Source organism: Strigops habroptila, chromosome 2 (genome assembly GCF_004027225.2).
Source record: "Strigops habroptila isolate Jane chromosome 2, bStrHab1.2.pri, whole genome shotgun sequence".
Taxonomy (NCBI): Eukaryota; Metazoa; Chordata; class Aves; order Psittaciformes; family Psittacidae; genus Strigops; species Strigops habroptila.
In genome coordinates this window covers 53,194,460-53,213,308 of record NC_044278.2, presented here as the reverse complement: position 1 = coordinate 53,213,308, position 18,849 = coordinate 53,194,460, and the positions used below count along the sequence as shown (strand labels likewise).

Sequence of the window (18,849 nt, the reverse complement as noted above, 5' to 3'; positions counted from 1 at the left end):
CATATTTCTACATAATTGTAGTCATGTGAATGTGAAAACTCTCAGCTTTTTTTCAGCTACCTGTACTTTGATTTTGGCATTAAAGTATGCCATCTGCTTTGTTGTTTTCTTCCTTATAGCTAATCTAAATCTCCCCTCTTTTCAGTTTAAAGCCATTCCCCCTTGCCCTATCCCATAGGCCCTCGTAAAAGGTCCCTTTCCAGCTTATTTATTGGTCCTGTTTAAGTACTGAAATACATAGGAATTTGTGACTGATGTTCAGAAAAACCAAGGTAAGTAGTCATTCTTTTTCCATAAATACTTGAGCTGAATTCCCTATAACTTACACACTGTATTGCAATTTGGAGCAGTGAGTATAGAGTGAGGAGAATGGTTCTGATTCTGCAAAATTTCAACATTTACTTTTCACAGCTGTAAATAATTACTGGAGGTGCAGAGCGGGAAAAAGTCAGGTCCTTGTTAGTTCATTCTGAAGGATGTAGTGAGGCTGATTGTAATTAACCTGTGTCGGTGAGCTGAGTAGGCAGCTGGGTTACAGAAGGATAGAGGAAAAAAAACCCAAAAAGATGGTAGAAATTAGCAGTGATGAAAGCAGCAGGGGTTTCACTCATCTCCAAGAGGCAAAGAGGGATATGCAATTTGCTACTGAAGTAGCTCTGACAGAATCTGAAGGATGCGTATGAATTTCAGGGCAACATACTAATATATGTCCAAGAGAAAGGAAACCTGCTTCTTCAATCCAAACATCTCTCAAACCCATCTGGTAACAATCAGTTTAACGAGCAGAAAGAAATGGACTGTCACTAATAAGCCTTATTGTTCTGTCATAGAGGAAAGGACTCTTTAACACACAGACAAAAGATTCTTCTGGCTTCAGTCAAGTGCTTAATTGATGAGTCCTGCCTGGGTGACATCAAGTGACAATGGCTTCGTACCTAGCCTGTCCAATAGTTAGAAGTAAACAGACAATAAATATGTAATATGAACGTGATATAGTTGTAAATGAGCTAAAACAGACTAAAAAGTCTGTCAGCCCAGTCAGAAGTAATGGCAGTGGGAGCAAAGAATCAACATTTCTGGCTTGGCTGACAGCAGGGCTGCATGGTAATATTTGATTATCCAGTCTTTCATGTGCAGAACATGGCCTTGTTTTCAACCTCCTTGCCATGAGCACTTGTGGTTCAATGGGGAAAAACTGCAAAAGGGCATGCACAGGATATCTTAGCTGTGTGTGTGGCTTCATAGGAACACAAAATATCACAAAACACGCCTTGCATCTGCACACTGTATCTTTGTCTATGTTACAGGTACTGTGGTCTATTGGAAACTGATCTGTAGAGCCCAACAGTTATTGATGGCTTCCATGCCATCCATGATGCATTTGTCTGAGGGCTAACTGGGGTTTTACTGAGGGCTAACTCTTGTCTAGTCCCATCTATACAACACTTTTAGTGATTAAAGCATATCAGGTATGATACTGGAGCCTATATTACAGGTTCGTCTCATCTGTAGTTATGATCTCCAAGCCCATTCCACAATGCAACCCAAAGCACAATGAGTGGATATGCTCAAGAGATTTGCTTCAAAAGTACACTTCTGATCCAAGCTAAAATTGTAACCTATACACACCTTATATAGCCTAGGAAAACCAGAAGTTAACAGTGGTCCTTTAACCTGAAAATCAATTCTTCAAGTGCATCCCTTACCCGAGTATGCATTTAGCCTTTCACTAGGAAATCATAGAATCATAGAATAGTTAGGGTTGGAAAGGTCCAGGTAGATGACATCAACTGCTTTGCCGCTGTCCATCAGTTCTGTAGCCCCATCATAGAAGACCACCAAATTGGTCAGGCAGGATTTGCCCTTAGTGAAGCCCTGTTGGCTGTCACCAATCACCTCATTGTTTTTCATGTGCCTTAGCATGCTTTCCAGGAGAATCTGCTCCATGATCCTGACAGACACAAAGGTGAGACTGACTGGTCTGTAGTTCCCTGGGTCTTCCACCTTCCCCTTCTTGAAAATGGGGGCTATATTTCCCTTTTTCCAGTCATCAGGAACTTCACCTGACTGCCATGATTTTTCAAATATGATGGACAGTGGCTTAGCAACTTCATTCACCAGCTCCTTCATGACCCACGGACGGATTTCATCAGGTCCCATGGACTTGTGCACATTCAGGTTCTTAAGATGGTCTCGAACCTGATCCTCTCCTACAGTGGGCGTAAAGTCTTCATTCTCACAGTCCCTGCATCTGCCTTCCAAGACTTCGGTGGTGTGGTCAGAGCATTTGCCAGTGAAGACTGGGGCAAAGAAGTCATTGAGAACCTCAGCCTTCTCCAAATCCAGGGTGGCCAGATCTTCTATTAGCTTCCACAGGCCTCCTGGCCCTTCTGCTGTGTTTCCTTGTAGTCAGGACACAACACTCCTGAGTTTGGAGCAGGTGATCCTTGACTATCAACCACCAGTCTTAGGCCCCCTGCCCTCTAGGGCTTTATCCCATGGAACCTTACTAAGCAGGTTCCTGAAGAGGCCAAAGTCTGCTCTCTTGAAGTCTTCCCCTTGTCAGACCGGCTCCACCAGCCTGCAGTAGACCTGGCCTCCCAGATCAAGTCCCATGTTCTAAATAACCAAACCCCGGACTACGGCACCACCATTCTAACCATTTATTAACCTGCCACATCTGCCAGGCCTTTTCAAGGTCCTCCTCTTTGACCTGGAGGATGGATGAAAAAGCTATCATCTGAGCCCCAGAGCCTCTAACCACCTCTCCCAGGGCTCTGTAGTCCTTCTTAATGATTCCCAGGCTACTGCTGCCAATATCACTAGCACTCACATGGACCACTAGAAGTGGGTACTAGTCAGTGGAACTTACTAGAGCAGGCAGCCTCTCAGCAACATCCCTGATCCGAGCCCCTGGCAGGCACCACACCTCTCTAGGGACTGGGTCAGGCCGGCAGATGGGTGCCTCTGTGCCCTTCAAAGTAGAGTCAGCTGCTACTATGACCGGCCGCTTTTTCCTGGAGGCACCAGTAGTGATCCTCTTCACTGGTGCATCAGCAGGTTGTTCATTTGGTGCAGTGTGCATTTCCTCATTAGCCCCCTGCAGAGCTGCGAAGTAGCTCTGGGTGGGGACATCAGATTTTGGATGAAGCCCCTTGCTTTTAATTGTCCTCTTCCTCTTTTTTTTGTTGGTCCCTCTCAGCTTCCCTGATACCTTTCAGCTACTGACAGTGCCCCGCAGCTCAGCCCCTGCTGCAGGAGGACCTGCACCAGGGCGCACCAAGCGCAGCCCTGCCCGTTGTGCACCCTCGCCTCCAGAGACCAGCGGAGGCACTTTCTGCACCCCGAGCTCTGCGCCGCAGCCTCCCCTCCCATCGGCTCTGTCTGGTGCCGACACTGATGGCTCACATCTCTGGTGGCAGCTCCTTGTCAGTTTCAAACTCACTGCTCTGTCAAGTATTGGGTATATGGGGAGAGAGATTCAAGGCTGTGAACCTCATGTTTCTGCTGTTGTGGATTCCATGGGCAACAGCACCACGCTCTTTGGGGCACAGGCCTCGCCCTGCTCTGTTGCCGAATGTTAAACCTCTGGCCTGGTGCTCCGGCTGTGGTTCAGGCAGGCACTAGTGGTCACAGTGCTTTGGAAATGAAGCCACTGCATATAGAGGGGCGGCCGGGCGAGGGGTCCTGGTACCGTGAGCCCCCCTGGATGGAGGGCTGTCCAGAGGCGACCAGGGCACAGCTCCCAGCCTGCGGGGCCTGGCTTTTCATACAGTGCACCTCGCCATGCGGAAATGAAAGGCGAGGCAGCGAACCGGCGGCGGTCGGCGGTGCCGCGCTGCCCCCAGGCGGCGCGTTCTGTTGTCGGCTCTGCAGCGCTGGGCTCCGATGCTGGCTCCTACCGCCGCGCTTACCGGGGAAGGAGCGCGGCCGTCCCTCCTCCAGCGGCTTTTTGATGTATTTTAGCCATGTTAAGGTGCTTCGTGAAAAAGAGACCGTGACAGATAACCCCTCACCAAAACTGATTGCTGAAAATGTTATGTTATGGCTCATTCAAGTATCTCCTGAATGGGAAGATAAGTAGGCATTTCCTGCTCCATTGGCTTCTGCATTTCTCCAGCTGTGCAGAATGAAATAACCCCGAGTACAGCATCGCCATGAATTCATCAACTTACTGTAACATCATCACTTACTGTCACATCATTCAGTCACAGAAGATGCGATTCATCTCAACTAACTTTAAGTTAATGTACGGGTGGTTTTTATGTCTGATGTGGTCAGTCTCGGCTGCCTTTTCAGTGGAGAGAAACAGGGTGGCTGATCTAGCCCAGATGACTAATCAGAAGGAGGTGAACCACACCCTGTAAACATCTGTAGCTCTTCAGTGACTGTAAAACAACAAGCTTAGACCCAGGCAGCTGCATTCAGTCACACAAATGTCATCCTCCAGTCTGAGCCGGAAGAAGGACCCAGCTACCAGTTGCTGGCCTGTTCTCTTTTATGCTGTAGTGGAGGGTGACATGAGCAAAGATTGGGTGCTTGTTGAAAGCTCAGGAAAGCATTACAGCTGCAGTCAGCTTGTCTAATGCCATGGCCGAAAAAAAAATTGAAACAAATAAGATGATAGGACTATAGAAAACAAACAAACTACTGATCCTGATAAAGACCTTATGTGTGTAGTTCCTTTTTCTTCAATCTTGCGCTAAAACCGATCCCAAATGCTTCCACAGGAAAAGCAAGAAAACCACTGCAATAACAGGGAGCTTCCTCAAGCTATTCTACCCAGGAAGCAAAACCCTTCATCTCAGGTAAGGCAGGATAGCTAACAACAGAGCCATTCTGCATCTTGCAGAAGAACTGAGAGACTGAGGCAATAAGCTTACTCCAGATACACGTACATATGCTTTTACATGATATTCTGTTTGAAATTAGAGGTCATTACGTCATCTCTGATCTGCAGGAGGGGGATGTTATACTGTCCTTTTGGTGCCACTGTACTGCATGCAGAAACACACCACAGTAGTGAAACATGAACTCATGCCTGGAGCGCTGAACTGTCCCACAGCAAAGGCGCAAGGTGTGCCTGTTGATTACCCTGACAGAGAAGATGGAGTCACCAGACTGCTTCAGAATCTCAGCCTGCAGCTGGAGCATGAACAATATTCACTCTCCATAGGTGCCGCATTAGGATTTCAAGTCTCATTTCTAAACCAAGATACTGTTTAGCTAATAAGCCCTGAGACTTTTAATTGTGCAGATGGGTGGAGACCAGTGATTAGCAGTTACTAACAGTTTTTGCAATTACAGCTAGTTCATGCATCCTGCCTGGGGAGATAAGTCACCATTACTGTAATTTTCCTGGAAGTAAGTGATAATCATAGTGAAGGCATGGTTCACAGCTTTTGATTTTGCTCCCTGAAATGGAAGCCACTGAAGTCACAGATAGCTCTGGGAGCTCAAGTCTTTGGGGGAGGGTGGAAAAAACCCCATAAAATCCACTTACTGAACTGACTTAACAGTTACACACCACCAGTACTTTTTATGCTTTTTGCTCAAGTAGATTAGCCACCCATGCTTTCTCATTTTCTGTAGGGGAGTCTAACATAGATGCTACAAATTGTTTACTATTGAGGAAGCTATTTCTCTGGTACTGGAAGCCAAATGCAGGCCACATGCCATTTGCTCCACCTTTCCTACTCATGAAGAGCCAGGTGTTTAGTCTTGGAAAGGGGTCTGAATATGCTGCAGCAATGAAGACTTTCCACTGCAATTTCTGTTGAAGTTGTCTTGAGGTAATCCAAAAACTTATTTGGTTTAGCTTGGTTTCTTTTCTGGTCCTCTGGTCTTCTAAATTCTTTTCTCCATGCATTGGCTCTCCTAGAAGTCAAAAATATTCATTGTTTCAAATAGCATTTCAAAGTGAGAACCATTAACTAATTACAGATATGAAACAATGTTGGTAAAACACAAAATTCCAAGGTAAGGATCGAGTTAGAAAACAAAAATTGCAAAATGTTGAAGCTCAGGCACCTACAAGACCTTTGTTCTGTTATTCCTCCTATCAAGGGCAGAATTGACAAGTCATTGCTGGAAAGCATTGTAGGAAAAGTGGCAAACAAAACTTGAAACGACCTTATTAGCTCAGCTAATAAATCACCAGCTGAATGGTAGCTTATAGTAGCCTCTGGCTTTGCTATGGAAGAGGTGTGCTTGAAGTTACAGCCGAGAGGCAAGGTTCCCAGAGCTTGGTTTGAAAGGCTGACAAGGTGGCATGACAGATTATAAACAGGGCAAGCCCAGCTGCTTGTGCAGTAATCTTCATGCTATGTAAGATAATGGTATCTCATGCTTTGTTACTCACTAGCAGCTGTTATCATTATTTGTATACATGGTTTATTTAATCCTCTTGTTTTTAATATCCTGTTAGCAGCTGCAGCAATGATTTCTACAGATATTTAGGAATTACACTAGATTTTTTAATCTAGCTAGTTTCAATGGGATATCCCCTGTTCTGCTGTATGTGGACATAAATAGGAATGCTTTTCTGTAATTAATCTCTAAACTGATATTGTATCTCCTTGTCTCTAAGCAGGCATGATTTCTTCATTGTCCTCTCACACCAAAATCACTGTCTAATCACATTCACTTTTCCTCTCTGGGCTCTCCTGTTACTGATATACTTGTGTTAGGTTAGTCGAAGTGAATCCCCTAGGTTAGGTTCTGAGCTATTCAAGTGAGCCCATTGGCCTTTTTGCATGTGCTACTGGTGTGGAAGCTTCATATCCAGAACTGAAGGCTAATTTAACATTTAGGATTGTTCCCAGATGAGACTCCAGATGTATCACACATTGCTCTTATGGCTCATCAAGTAACTTACTACTAGACAATGTGCATTTTGATGCTGAGCAAGGTCAAGGCACCCAGATAATCTTCTGTAGGGAAATAAATGATGGGAGCAGTTTTTGTGCTTTGTTACACAATAAGTGCCAAGCTGCCCAAGCTGTCAGAGTGGCTTTTCAAGGCTTAGCTGTCTTAAAGGCAACATGGAACTAAAAGGGAGTACAAGTGTACTGGAGTCCAAAGAAAAGAGGAACGAGGGGAAACATAACCACATTGAAATACATTATGACCTTGCAACAACAGGCTGCTGCAAGGAGGAAAGGAAGAATCTCTTCTCTGCAGATTGGTGAATAGGGCAAGATCTGTTGCTTAAACTGCAGCAAGGAAATCCAAGGTAGGTACCAGGAAAAAACTCCACTAGCAGAGACAATGAAAACTGGATTATCTGGTAAATCACTAATGGTGTTTAAGAATAGGTTAGATAATATAGCTGTCGGGAGTAGCTTTGGTCTAAGTGATGCTGTCTGGGGGCTGAAAGATGAATAACTGATGCCCTGAATTTGCCTCAGCCCTACAATCCAAGATCACCATCCCAGCATATAATTTAGTAAGTATGGTCTACCTGGATGTATTTTATTCTATCAATCATTTTCTTAAGAGGAAGTCTTATGCATGCACACGCTATAAAAATTTTACCTTTATAGATCCCATTTCATCCACCCAACTGAGCATTTCCTCTGTTAGCCTCTAGGGATCCTCCGTGATCAGATGCAAAATAAACAAATGTGGGATTCTTCAAGCCTTCTGTGTCAATAACATCCAAAAGTCTGCCTATAAACAAAGCAAAACATCAAAATTATGTCCAAAGATGCAGTCAGATTTTTTTTTAAGTGTTGACTCAAAATTCAGGAAGACCAAGTCTTTCTATTTACCTGAATGAGTTCTGTTATGAGCAATGCAAAGTGTAATCCTACATTACAGAAATAATAAGAGCCCAACAGAAAGCTGCTGAAAGCGTCCAAAATTTGTTTGTGATGTTTATAAAACCAGGAAAATAAAAACCAAAACCAATTGTAAAATAATTTAAATGAATGACCCTTTTATTCAAGGTACTCAGAATACTGTCAGCTTTATGCTGTAAATTCTCTGAGTCGAGGATTATATCTATTGTGTAGCCTCAAGCATCCTGGAAAGCTTTAGTGCTTAATAGTGCTGCATAGATTCCTAATCATCAAAAACTGCTGTGTCATACTAGGAACTGAACAGGGATTCTGAGATCAGGCCTCATAATATCAACCAAATCTTCTCTTCATGTCAGTGGTAAAAACTTCAGGCTGCAATTCAAACCTAACTTCATAAGGAATGCTTTCAGTACTGATGACATCAAATGTTTATACAGAATATGATTTATCTTTGCTTGCTTGCCATCTTCATTGCTCATCACCTTCTGCATCAAACATATTCGCCAAGAACAGCTTCCATAGCTCCCTCTTGTTGAGGCAGAAAGGAACAACAAAGTAAGGCTTAGGTTTAAAAACCTGATTGGCACTCCGAGCCTGGATTTAGCCTGCAATGAGTCTTCATGATGTACAGATTTCACACAATTTATTAAGTGAAACTCCATAGCTTTTTAATTTGGCCTTTTGACCAGCAAAGAATTCTGATTTGTGCTCCAAAGATTATTATTTGATAAAAATGAACAAGCACACAAATCAACCACTGCATAATGTAATATCATCAACACCGCTTAGATCTTCTGAGACTAGACAGAGCTGGATAAATGTCATACATTTTGATTAACAACATGATCAAGCACATGTTTGATCTGCATTTAGCACTGCAGCACAGAAGTGTGTCAATTAAGAAAGAAAAAGAACAAATCCTCACAAGGAAATTTGAGCTTTCATCTTAAAGAAAAAAAAACCCAAACCAAAAAACCACCCCCAAAAAATCCCCCAAAACAAAGACGTGTGGTAATGGTCTGGCATTCTCTGGAGCCAACTGTGTGTCCAAGGCAAAAAGCGAGTTCTGTGACAACCTCTTTAAATTCTTTTTCACATTCAAATGAATGAAGGATTTTCTTCAAGACCACCACTTACCCACCATCTAGTCCATCTGCTCTCCACTTAGGCCATGCTGGCTTCTTCCCTGAAACTTCTCTGTGATAATGAAAGGGATGTGGATATGTAAAAGGGAAACAAGGAGAAGAAATGGTCTGTGCTCGTTTCTGAAATGAAAGAAAACAATAGTCATTTCTCTGCTGTCACTCAACCCAAAATATAACAGTGGTATTGTTGTGACTATCTCAATAAAAATTATTATTGTGGTCTAAACCAAAAATATTTTATTTTGATATCTGTGCAGTTTTGAGGTTTTGGGAGACAGAGAGGGTTAAAACACCCCTCAAAGATGTTGATTCTGTATTAAGACCAAAATAGTAATGGGCCTTGTCTCTTTCTGGTTCCAAATTAGACATGTGCAGAACATTAAATAACTGGGAAAGTTCATAGCCGAAAGTGACATGGTCTCAGAGGCAAGGAGAACAGGACTTGTTGACATCAGGACAGTTCAGCATGTGCTAGCTGTCTAACCTAGTGGTGTATGACACAGTGATCACATTATTTCTAAAAATCCTTAAAAGGCAATACAATTTTTTTTTTGTTACCTTTCAATTAAAGAAACTGCCTCCTTGAGCATATCAAAAGTATTTTTTTCTAGATTCATCGGTTGTTCAGTGATATCATGGTTTCTCATCAGGATGCATTTCCAGTACTTGGTGAAACCATAGCTGGAGAACCAGGAGATGAAATACAGAAGACCACAGATGGCCAGACATATGATTATTTTCCATTTTACTGAGAATAAATCAGTGAGTTTTCCAATCAAAAGAGTAAGCACTGCAAGGATGATCATCTGAGTGTAAAGCCAATATGTATCTTGAAAACTTGGCGAGTTCAGGGTCATCTGTGCCTTGACACTTATTCAGAGGGGTAAAAGGCATGCCGTAAAAATAATCAATCAAAGCCATGATTTAAAGGATGGTGGCAATGATCACAGCGGGATTTGCAGTTCACACCCATATGCCACTTCCCTGAAAATATAAAACAAAGATCTTCAATCTAACATTGTTATTCTTGGGTGCGTCTGCCTGTGGGTCTAATGGGTTGGCTACACTCCTTGCTTAATGCGCAACCAAGGGAGGAACTGGTCTGGAATGGGGACAAACTCAGGGAGTAATTGCGTCTTGGAATTTTGTCTGCCTAGAACAGCTGGTTTTCCTCACTTATCTGTTAAAACTCCACACAGGGCTGTGGTCCAAGCCAGAGGCCTCCCTGAATAAGAAGTTGCAATAGTTGGTGCTTGTTGTTTTTCACATGACAAAGTAACCATTCATTAATGGGTCACCTGATGGGAGAAACCGGAGAAACTTTTGTGCCAAAAGAAGTAGCTAAGCACAAAAATATGAACCAATTTATGCACAAAAATCTATCTGACCTTCACAGTAAAGGAGCAGATTTCAGGAAGAAGGTGTACATATTGACTCTGTGTGTCTACATTCATCCTGAAATGAGTAGGAAAAATAGGTCATTCTAATTATCCAGTACAATTGGACATATCAGAGTATGACATACGCTGATGATAAACCTTAATGAAGTTATATTACAGAGCAGTGTCATTATCCTGACATTGAAGGATGAACAGGCTTAGGGGCTGTTACTTAGGTAAATAACTCCTGAGAACTGTTAACCAGTTCTGCACTTGTGTATATGAATGTAGTTTACAGAAGAAGCTATAGAAGACTGCAGTGAGCTAGGGAAAGTTCACTCCTTTGAACAAGCTGTTGTGAAGTCAGTACATCACCAAGACTCACTTCATTTTAGGAACTAAATGACACCTCAGTGTGCCACAGCCAAGTAGAGGTGTGAATATCATGGTAATTACAATTTAGCACATGACACCTTTTACATCAAAAAGATTTTAAAAATGAGAAGTGCTTGAAAGATACAGCCTTTAATTGCTGTTCAGACAAAATTAGCCAAGAGTTAATAGGATTATTTTTCTTGGACATGTGTTCTGATCCCACTGAAGTCAATGCAACTCTTTTAGCTGTTCTTCGTCAGAGTTTCTTGTTTTCAGAAAATAAGCTACTTTTAGAGCTAAACTGTGACAACAAACAGGATGCATCAATAACAGAAAATCTAACCACCAGATATATTTAAGACCACTGTGGTGTCTGGGTACCAGATAACATGTTTCTGCTCTAACAGATCAGTGAATATCTCTGTTCTTTCTAAAGCAATCTGTACTGGGCAAACAAGATGCTTTCCTTTGCACTTATTTGTGTTTTCAGTGTACATCTACATATTCCTTACGTCCCCATGTTGGATTTGTCAGATATGCTACGCTGACACTGGGGCTTGTGGATGGCATTCTGAAAACCTTGCTGATTTTGAAAGTTATGCATACAAGAAACTCCAGTTTAACTGATCTTAGACATTTTGGCAAAGAAAAATATTTACAGAAGCAGCTTCATTTGAACAACAAACAATGGAAAGGCATCAAGTTGCTATGTCTCATACCTACAAGTGCTGTAGAATAACCTTGCTGGTGCAGTATTCTGGCAAAAGCAGTTTTATTTGTTGAGAGCCCTCCAGAACACCTGTTCCAAAAGAGGACCCGCCATTCGGTGCTGGATGCCATGCCTAGAGAGGAATAACAGTCTTTTTAAAGTAAAAGAAGCCAGATTTCAGATTTTCAGTCTTAGATTGTTCTTGCTAATGAATAGGCCTCAGTTGCCTAAGCCTAGTGCCTTTTTATAAGCCATTTAGTATGCCCTGGGATATTCTGATTGACCCCCAGAACGATGTCTCCTCCAAGTCCTAAATAGCAGATGCCTCAGCTATGCTGGTGTATCTACAAATGGCACTAAGATGCCTATGTTTGGGCATTAGGCATTACAACTGAAGTTCTATCAAAACACAGCATTAAAAGAAAAGGGGAAAAAAAAAATAAAAGAAGTTTAAATAGAATAAAAGGCTTACAGAGCCAGGGGTACCCACCTCTCAAGTGTACAGTTAATAATTACATTTCTCCTTTAGCAACTCAAAATCACACCAGAGGAGCTACACAAATTATTTCTGCCACATGTGGTGGCTAAATTTTTCTGTCATGAATTTACATGGCTGAAGTAAATCTATTTTAAAATGTAATTGTGGAGAACTATTCCACGGTCTGACACACTTCACTATGAAAAGTTTGCCAGGATACTAAAGATATTACACTTAATATAATCTTGATACCACTGAACATACAGTGTTTACTCATTTTTTTTTTTCTTCTTGTTTCTACCTCTGGGTGCTTTTCACTGTTTGGATTTTCATCCATTTCTGTGTTGTCATTTAACCCCATTGAGTGTGCTTTATATGGGGATTTTCTCACAGGAATCAATCACTAAATCTGGTCATTATTTTTGCCCATCTCACTGAGACCCCAAATCCTTAGATTAACTAGTCCTTAAAGTGGTTTATTCAAAAGGGATTTTTAATAGCAACAATGGCTAGACAAGCTGCAGTGAACCATTAGAGAGAGGCTCAACCTGATCTGATACGGTATCTGCCAGTCAGGAAAGCTGCTCTGCTGGGAGTACAGACAACAGCTACAGCAATGTGCTGAGAAAGTCTCACTCCGACCTTTGCCAAGCCATCAGTATTAGGGGTCCTAAAGAGAAAAATCCCATCTCTGATAAAAACATATTACCCGGAAGTTTGTAGTATCCCACTCCCAGTTTTATCAAGGACCTCACTATCAAATTTACAAAGCTCTCCATTTATCTAGGAAAGCTCTATTGCATATTTTTTTAGATACCTTGAGTACTTACTTAGAAATTAGTTTTCCATGGATGCATGTGTTTTTATTAATAAATAAAATGGGGGGAGGGTGGGGGGGGAAGAGAGGGGAAGGCATTTCAGGTCTATCCCATATCTAAAGCTTGTGCAGCATAGTGAAAAATAATCCATTCATAGATATAGTACAACACAATTTCCAAGAGTGTAATAGGTTAAGCACAGGATATATACGTATATATATATAGGTACACAATCATTCTATCAATTAATCTATATATAGATTGTTGACTGCACATGCCTAACAAATGCAATGTACAGACATTTGCAAAGTTCTGACTGGATATGCTAAAGATTAGAAGTCCAAGGATGTTGCTCAAGCAGGAATTACTGTAGAACATTTATTTCGTACATGGTTTGAAAAGAGGTGTATCTATCTAACCTAATCCATTATTCATTGAATAGTTAGAGTTGGAAAGGACCTTAAGATCATCTAGTTCCAACCATTATTAATGTATTTTCTAATACTAAGTGTCATCAGAATTTTTTCACTGAAATTCGCCAGGAAGGGATAATTTATTTTGTAGAACACATTCTTACCTTATTGTATCATTGCCATAGCAACCCACTTCTCCAATACCAAGATCATCAGCCAGTATCAGTAAAAACCTGGGTTTTGAATTCGATACATAGGTTCTTGGAAACAAGTATAAAATTAACCAAATGTTTAGTCAACTCCTGAAATTAAAATTAAGGAGATAATATTACAGAAGCATTTCTAAGCTTTATAATAGTCTTTAAACTATTAAAGTCTTATGGGGACTCAGTATAAATGCAAACATCCATGAAATACTGCCAGCAGATGGAGCTCCTGAATATTCACAAAAGTTCTTGAGTCTTCTAAACCCAGGTTTTTGTTTGGTGTTTTTTTTTTTTTGTTTTTTTTTTTTGTAATTTGCATAGGAATTTTGTGTGTGTATTGTGTGCTACACACAGCATTTGGAAAGTGCTCCTTCAGCCATGGGACCATCTGCAAAATCAAGGTTTCAGCAACGAGCTTAAACTTGGTTATCTTCCTAGAAGACCTTAAGAATATCTCAGCACTTCTCAGTTGCTGCTCAGAGGCAGCTTACAGATATTCACCTGAAGTAAAATACATATGGAACATTAACTAATGGCTGCTAGCTTCTTACTAGATACCGCAATGTGATAAATGCATAATAAATGTACTATACTATATATACTCCTAAATTTCTGTCATGTCCTATAGAAGAAGGGTAAAAGGCCTGGAAATATCAATAGGTATTTCAAATGCTTTCAAATTTCAATTCCTTCAAATAGATTAGCTATTAACTATTTCTAATAGCTAATCCTGCATTAGCTGCTCTTAGATTTTCAATGAGTTTATGGGGATAAAGGGATGGGGAAGAGAGATCCATTTACATTTTCTTGAGAACAACACTAAAAGCCAGTGAATGTCTTTTCTTACCATTGTTGGCCCTGGTAAACTTTGTGATTTCCCCTTGTGTGAAACAGGTACATAGCTGGTAACATAAATTCTGGTGAAATAAAAATAAAAAAAATAAAAAATAAAAAAAATATAAAATAAAATCAGAGCCCAGTAACTGAGGTGATCTTCTCTGTGAGGTTGGTCATTGCCTGCCCTGCATTACCATAATAATATTGCCACTGCCTGTGGCTGGCTAGAACAGAAAGGGGATGAACTGCTGGGCCTCGATTACACAGTCCTTACATTCCTAAACATGTGCTTGCAGAGCCCTGTTGAACTGACACTGTGAGGCAAAAAGGGCTCTTCTGAGGACAGGCAAGGTCAAATAGCACATCAAGCAGTTTTGCAAGATCTGGCCTGTTCCCTGCTGCCAATATCACCAGGGGGACTTGTAAACCTTTGGAAAGAAGGTTAAATGTCCATGGCTTTAAATAAGTGTTAAAGGTGCCAGTTGCTCAATACATGCACAGAACTGTCGATGTTTACTGAAAGTAAGGCTTTCACCATTATACAAGATAATGATAAGTAAAACTAGTATCTCACTTTTACTTAACCACAAATTATCTTTCATTGAATACTAGGTTGGGAGGTACCTCAAAGATCATCCAGACCAACTTTTCTAGGCAAACATGACCTGGACTAGATGTCCCTGTCCAGCCAAATCTGGAAAGCGCCCAGTGCTGGAAACTCCATCACTCCCCTGGGGAGATTATTCCAGTGGCTGATTCTTATTGTGAAAAATTTTCGTCTTGGGGATACTCTGACTGGACACAAGAGTAACTTGTTTCCATTAACCCTCATCTTTTCCATGTGAAAAGGTCCAGGAAAAGAATCTAACCCTTATTGTTAGCTTAGAAACTGCCAAAACTGCCTCAAAGAAAAGCCATCCTGGAAACTAACATTTGCAGTATAATTCTTAAGGAAGGGACTGTAACAGCCTTAGGTTTGGATGCCATCTAGTATGTTCAAAGAGATGCTTCTGTCTGAACGTTACTAAAACCTGTCCAGAAACATAAATATCATTATGGTTATTTCCTTAAAGGACTTCAAAGCTTAATGCCATTTATAAATTTAAGCCACCCATTTTTCTACCCACCAACTCTACGAACTCAACCTGAACCTTAAAAACCTCGAAATAACCTTTCAGTTTCCAAATATTTAGTTTTGATTGACAAGACAAATTTTATGAGCAATTTCTTTGCTGAAATAGCACACTTAGTCTCTTTGGAGAAAGAATGGCTTGGGAAATGCACTCCTTTTCCTCATGAATGGCCACAGACTGAGAGATAATGTTGTGATGGAATCATGCAAACAGTCATGCAGAAATACATAGTAAACTGGTTCCAACAGGGGCTGGCATACACTCATCATGGAGCCACAGAACTGATGGACAGGGGCAGAGCAGTTGACGTCATCTACCTGGACTTGTGCAAAGCGTTCGACACTGTCCCACACGACATCCTTGTCTCTAAATTGGAGAGACATCAATTTGATAGATGAACCATTCAGTGGATAAAGAACTGGCTCGATGGCCGCACGCAAAGAGTTGTGGTAAGTGCGTCGATGTCCAGTTGGAAACCTGTAACGAGTGGTGTCCCTCAGGGATCAGTGTCGGGACCGGTCTTGTTCAATATCTTTGTCGGCGACATGGACAGTGGGATTGAGTGCACCCTCAGCAAGTTTGCCGATGATACCAAGCTGTGTGGTTCGGTTGATACGCTGGAGGGAAGGGATGCCATCCAGAGGGACCTTGACACGCTTGTAAGGTGGGCCGATGCCAACCTTATGAAGTTTAACCAAGGCAAGTGTAAGGTCCTACACCTGGGGCAGGGCAACCCCAGGCACAGCTACAGGTTGGTTGGAGAAGAGATTCAGAGCAGCCCTGCAGAAAAGGACTTGGGGGTGTTGGTTGACGAGAAGCTTAACATGAGTCGGCAGTGTGCGCTCGCAGCCCAGAAAGCCAACCGTATCCTGGGCTGCATCAAAAGAAGCGTGACCAGCAGGTCAAAGGAGGTGATCCTGCCCCTCTACTCTGCTCTTGTGAGACCTCACTTGGAGTACTGTGTACAGTTCTGGTGTCCTCAACATAAGAAGGACATGGAGCTGTTGGAGCGAGTCCAGAGGAGGGCCATGAGGATGATAAGGGTGCTGGAGCACCTCCCGTATGAAGACAGGCTGAGAAAGTTGGGGCTGTTCAGCCTGGAGAAGAGAAAGCTACGTGGAGACCTCATAGAAGCCTTCCGGTATCTGAAGGGGACCTACAAAGATGCTGGAGAGGGACTCTTCCTTAGGGACTGTAGTGGTAGGACAAGGGGTAATGGCTTAAAGCTTAAACAGGGGAAGTTTAGATTAGATATAAGGAAGAAGTTCTTTACAGTGAGGGTGGTGAGGCACTGGAATGGATTGCCCAGGGAGGTTGTGGATGCTCCATCCCTGGTGGTGTTCAAGGCCAGGTTGGACAGAGCCTTGGGCCACATGGTTTAGTGTGAGGTGTCCCTGCCCATGGCAGGGGGGTTGGAACTAGATGATCTTAAGGTCCTTTCCAACGCTTCCTATTCTATGATTCTATGATCTTTGTGCTGTACACTGAAGTAAATTAGAGATGACATTTATTCCTTCACTGTGAAAAGAGAGAATCATCTGAAATATCCCATCCATGTGAAATGCCTACTTTCCCACACCTTTCCATTTCAAACCAGCACAAGAACAAAGGTGATGTTGACTCTATTAAGGGACAGATTGAAGCTAATAAAAATATTTACTTTCTGTAACAACTAAAAGTGTGTTTATAAACATAAAGTCACTTCTAAACAGAGAGAACTGAAATGTTCCATCTTGGCTTCTTGATTTGTTTGTTGTTTTTGGTTTTTTTTCCCCCTTCAAAATCAGCATGTTCTCCAGTGGAAAAATACAGCATGTTCTGAGAGAATGTCTTTCTGCCTTTTTGGTACATAGAGCGTTATAGCTACCTGCAATGTCAGAGGAATACTAAACTGGCCAGAGTATAATCCTGCCCTATGCATTTCAAAGGATGAAACATAGGATTAAAAAAATTGCAGATGTTGTTTCTCACAGAAAAATAGCATTAAAAGAGTCAGAACATGGAGTCCACTGATGATTTTTCCAAGTAATATCTAGGTGCTTGTTTGCCTATGCCTGAGACAATATCATTTAAAAAAAAAAAATAGAAAAAAATGAAGAATTTTGATCTCTATTATTTTCCATAGCATTGGTGGTGCTTCCCCTCTCTGTTGGCAAGATCCTGAAAAGCAGTACTGAGAGCTCCTCATCCTCCCTGCCCAGTGGCTGAGTTGAAGATTAATGGGGAAGCAGCAAAATCCCTCTGACCCAGTGCATTGGCTGTTTGAAGCAAGATCTTACTGCTAATGCAGATTAGGCCAGAAGCCTAATGTCATGCTTTGAAAAGCAGCCTGTAGTAATGTGAAGCAAAGGACTCACTACTAGGATCTCAAATTTTTGTTTGTATGGTAGCAGTACCTCAGAATCAGTATGGCAGCGGTTCCCCTGAAGCCCCAATGAAACATAGTTCATGGCGCCGTAAGACAGAGCTGAGGTGATGTTCAGGCAAGAGCATGAAGGCATTAACCTGTGAGAAGGAATAAGTAGAAATGGTTCTGGTCCTTATCTGTGATGTGAATGTCTTGACACTGCTTTAAAAATGGAGGCAGAGCTCTGCCTTCCCAGCAACTGGTAGACAGCGTTGCATTTGAAGGACTTTGGGTACGTCATTAAGCCAAAACTGTTGCAATGAAACTGTTCTCAGCCTACACTGAGTAGCTGAGAGTCACCACAGACCTTGTGAGCTGTAGTGGAGCAAAGGAACAAGACTGTTCCAGACATGTAAGAAATCCCTTGATTTCACACTTGTCTTTGATAAGCTTTCCAAGCTGGTACAACAGCTCTGCTGCCTTCCACTTTCTCCCCACAAGTTCATGCAGCAGAGCTAGCCAGTCACAGCAGGTACATTGATATTTAGGCAGAGAATTTGTCCAACCCCTCAGGAAAGCTATGAATTTCTAACCAGGGAGGCACAGTGGTGGTATTAAAAGATACTTGGGTTTTAATACCATTGGCTGTGCTTCCTGATTTACTGCAAGTCATTTTAGAAGCACTTACTGAAGAACTAGAAGTACAACCAGACTTGTTTAAAAAAAACCCCAAAAAACCAAAGGAAAAAAAAAAACAACCCAAAAAAACCAACCCTCAAATCACCAATTTAAATATTTTTATTTGCATTCTTCTGTTTGGGGCTGATTCCTTTTAGAAAGCAGAGTTTGGAAAACCTCACTAGGTTGTGATGGACCCAGTACTGGGCCCCTAGGGCTTGTCCAGTTTCTTTAGCTGTTAAATGAAAAACACAACTTAATTCATAAATCTAACGTCAGCCTCTAGAAATCAGCAGAGTTTCTTACAGAAATCTGAGAAAATGTCAACAGTAATTCCTTCTGTATGCCAGTAAGCCAAAACAAATGATCATCAAGACTAACAGAAAAGGCCAACACCTTTTAACAATGTGGAAAACAAACCCTTGTCTCAATCTTGCTCTGAAATCCTTTTTGCTCCTTGGCATGCTGAGCAGTCCTGATCCTCTAAGAAGCGCATGGGAGGAAGCAGGCTGGGGCTTGAGCCTTTTCC

General features: G+C 41.8%; 1 pseudogene; it reads right to left on the bottom strand.

Annotated features, from left to right (window-relative positions):
- Positions 1 to 4,808: 4,808 nt before the first annotated feature.
- On the bottom strand, positions 4,809 to 17,882 carry LOC115603934 (annotated as a pseudogene).
- Between the last annotated feature and the right edge of the window lie 967 nt (positions 17,883 to 18,849).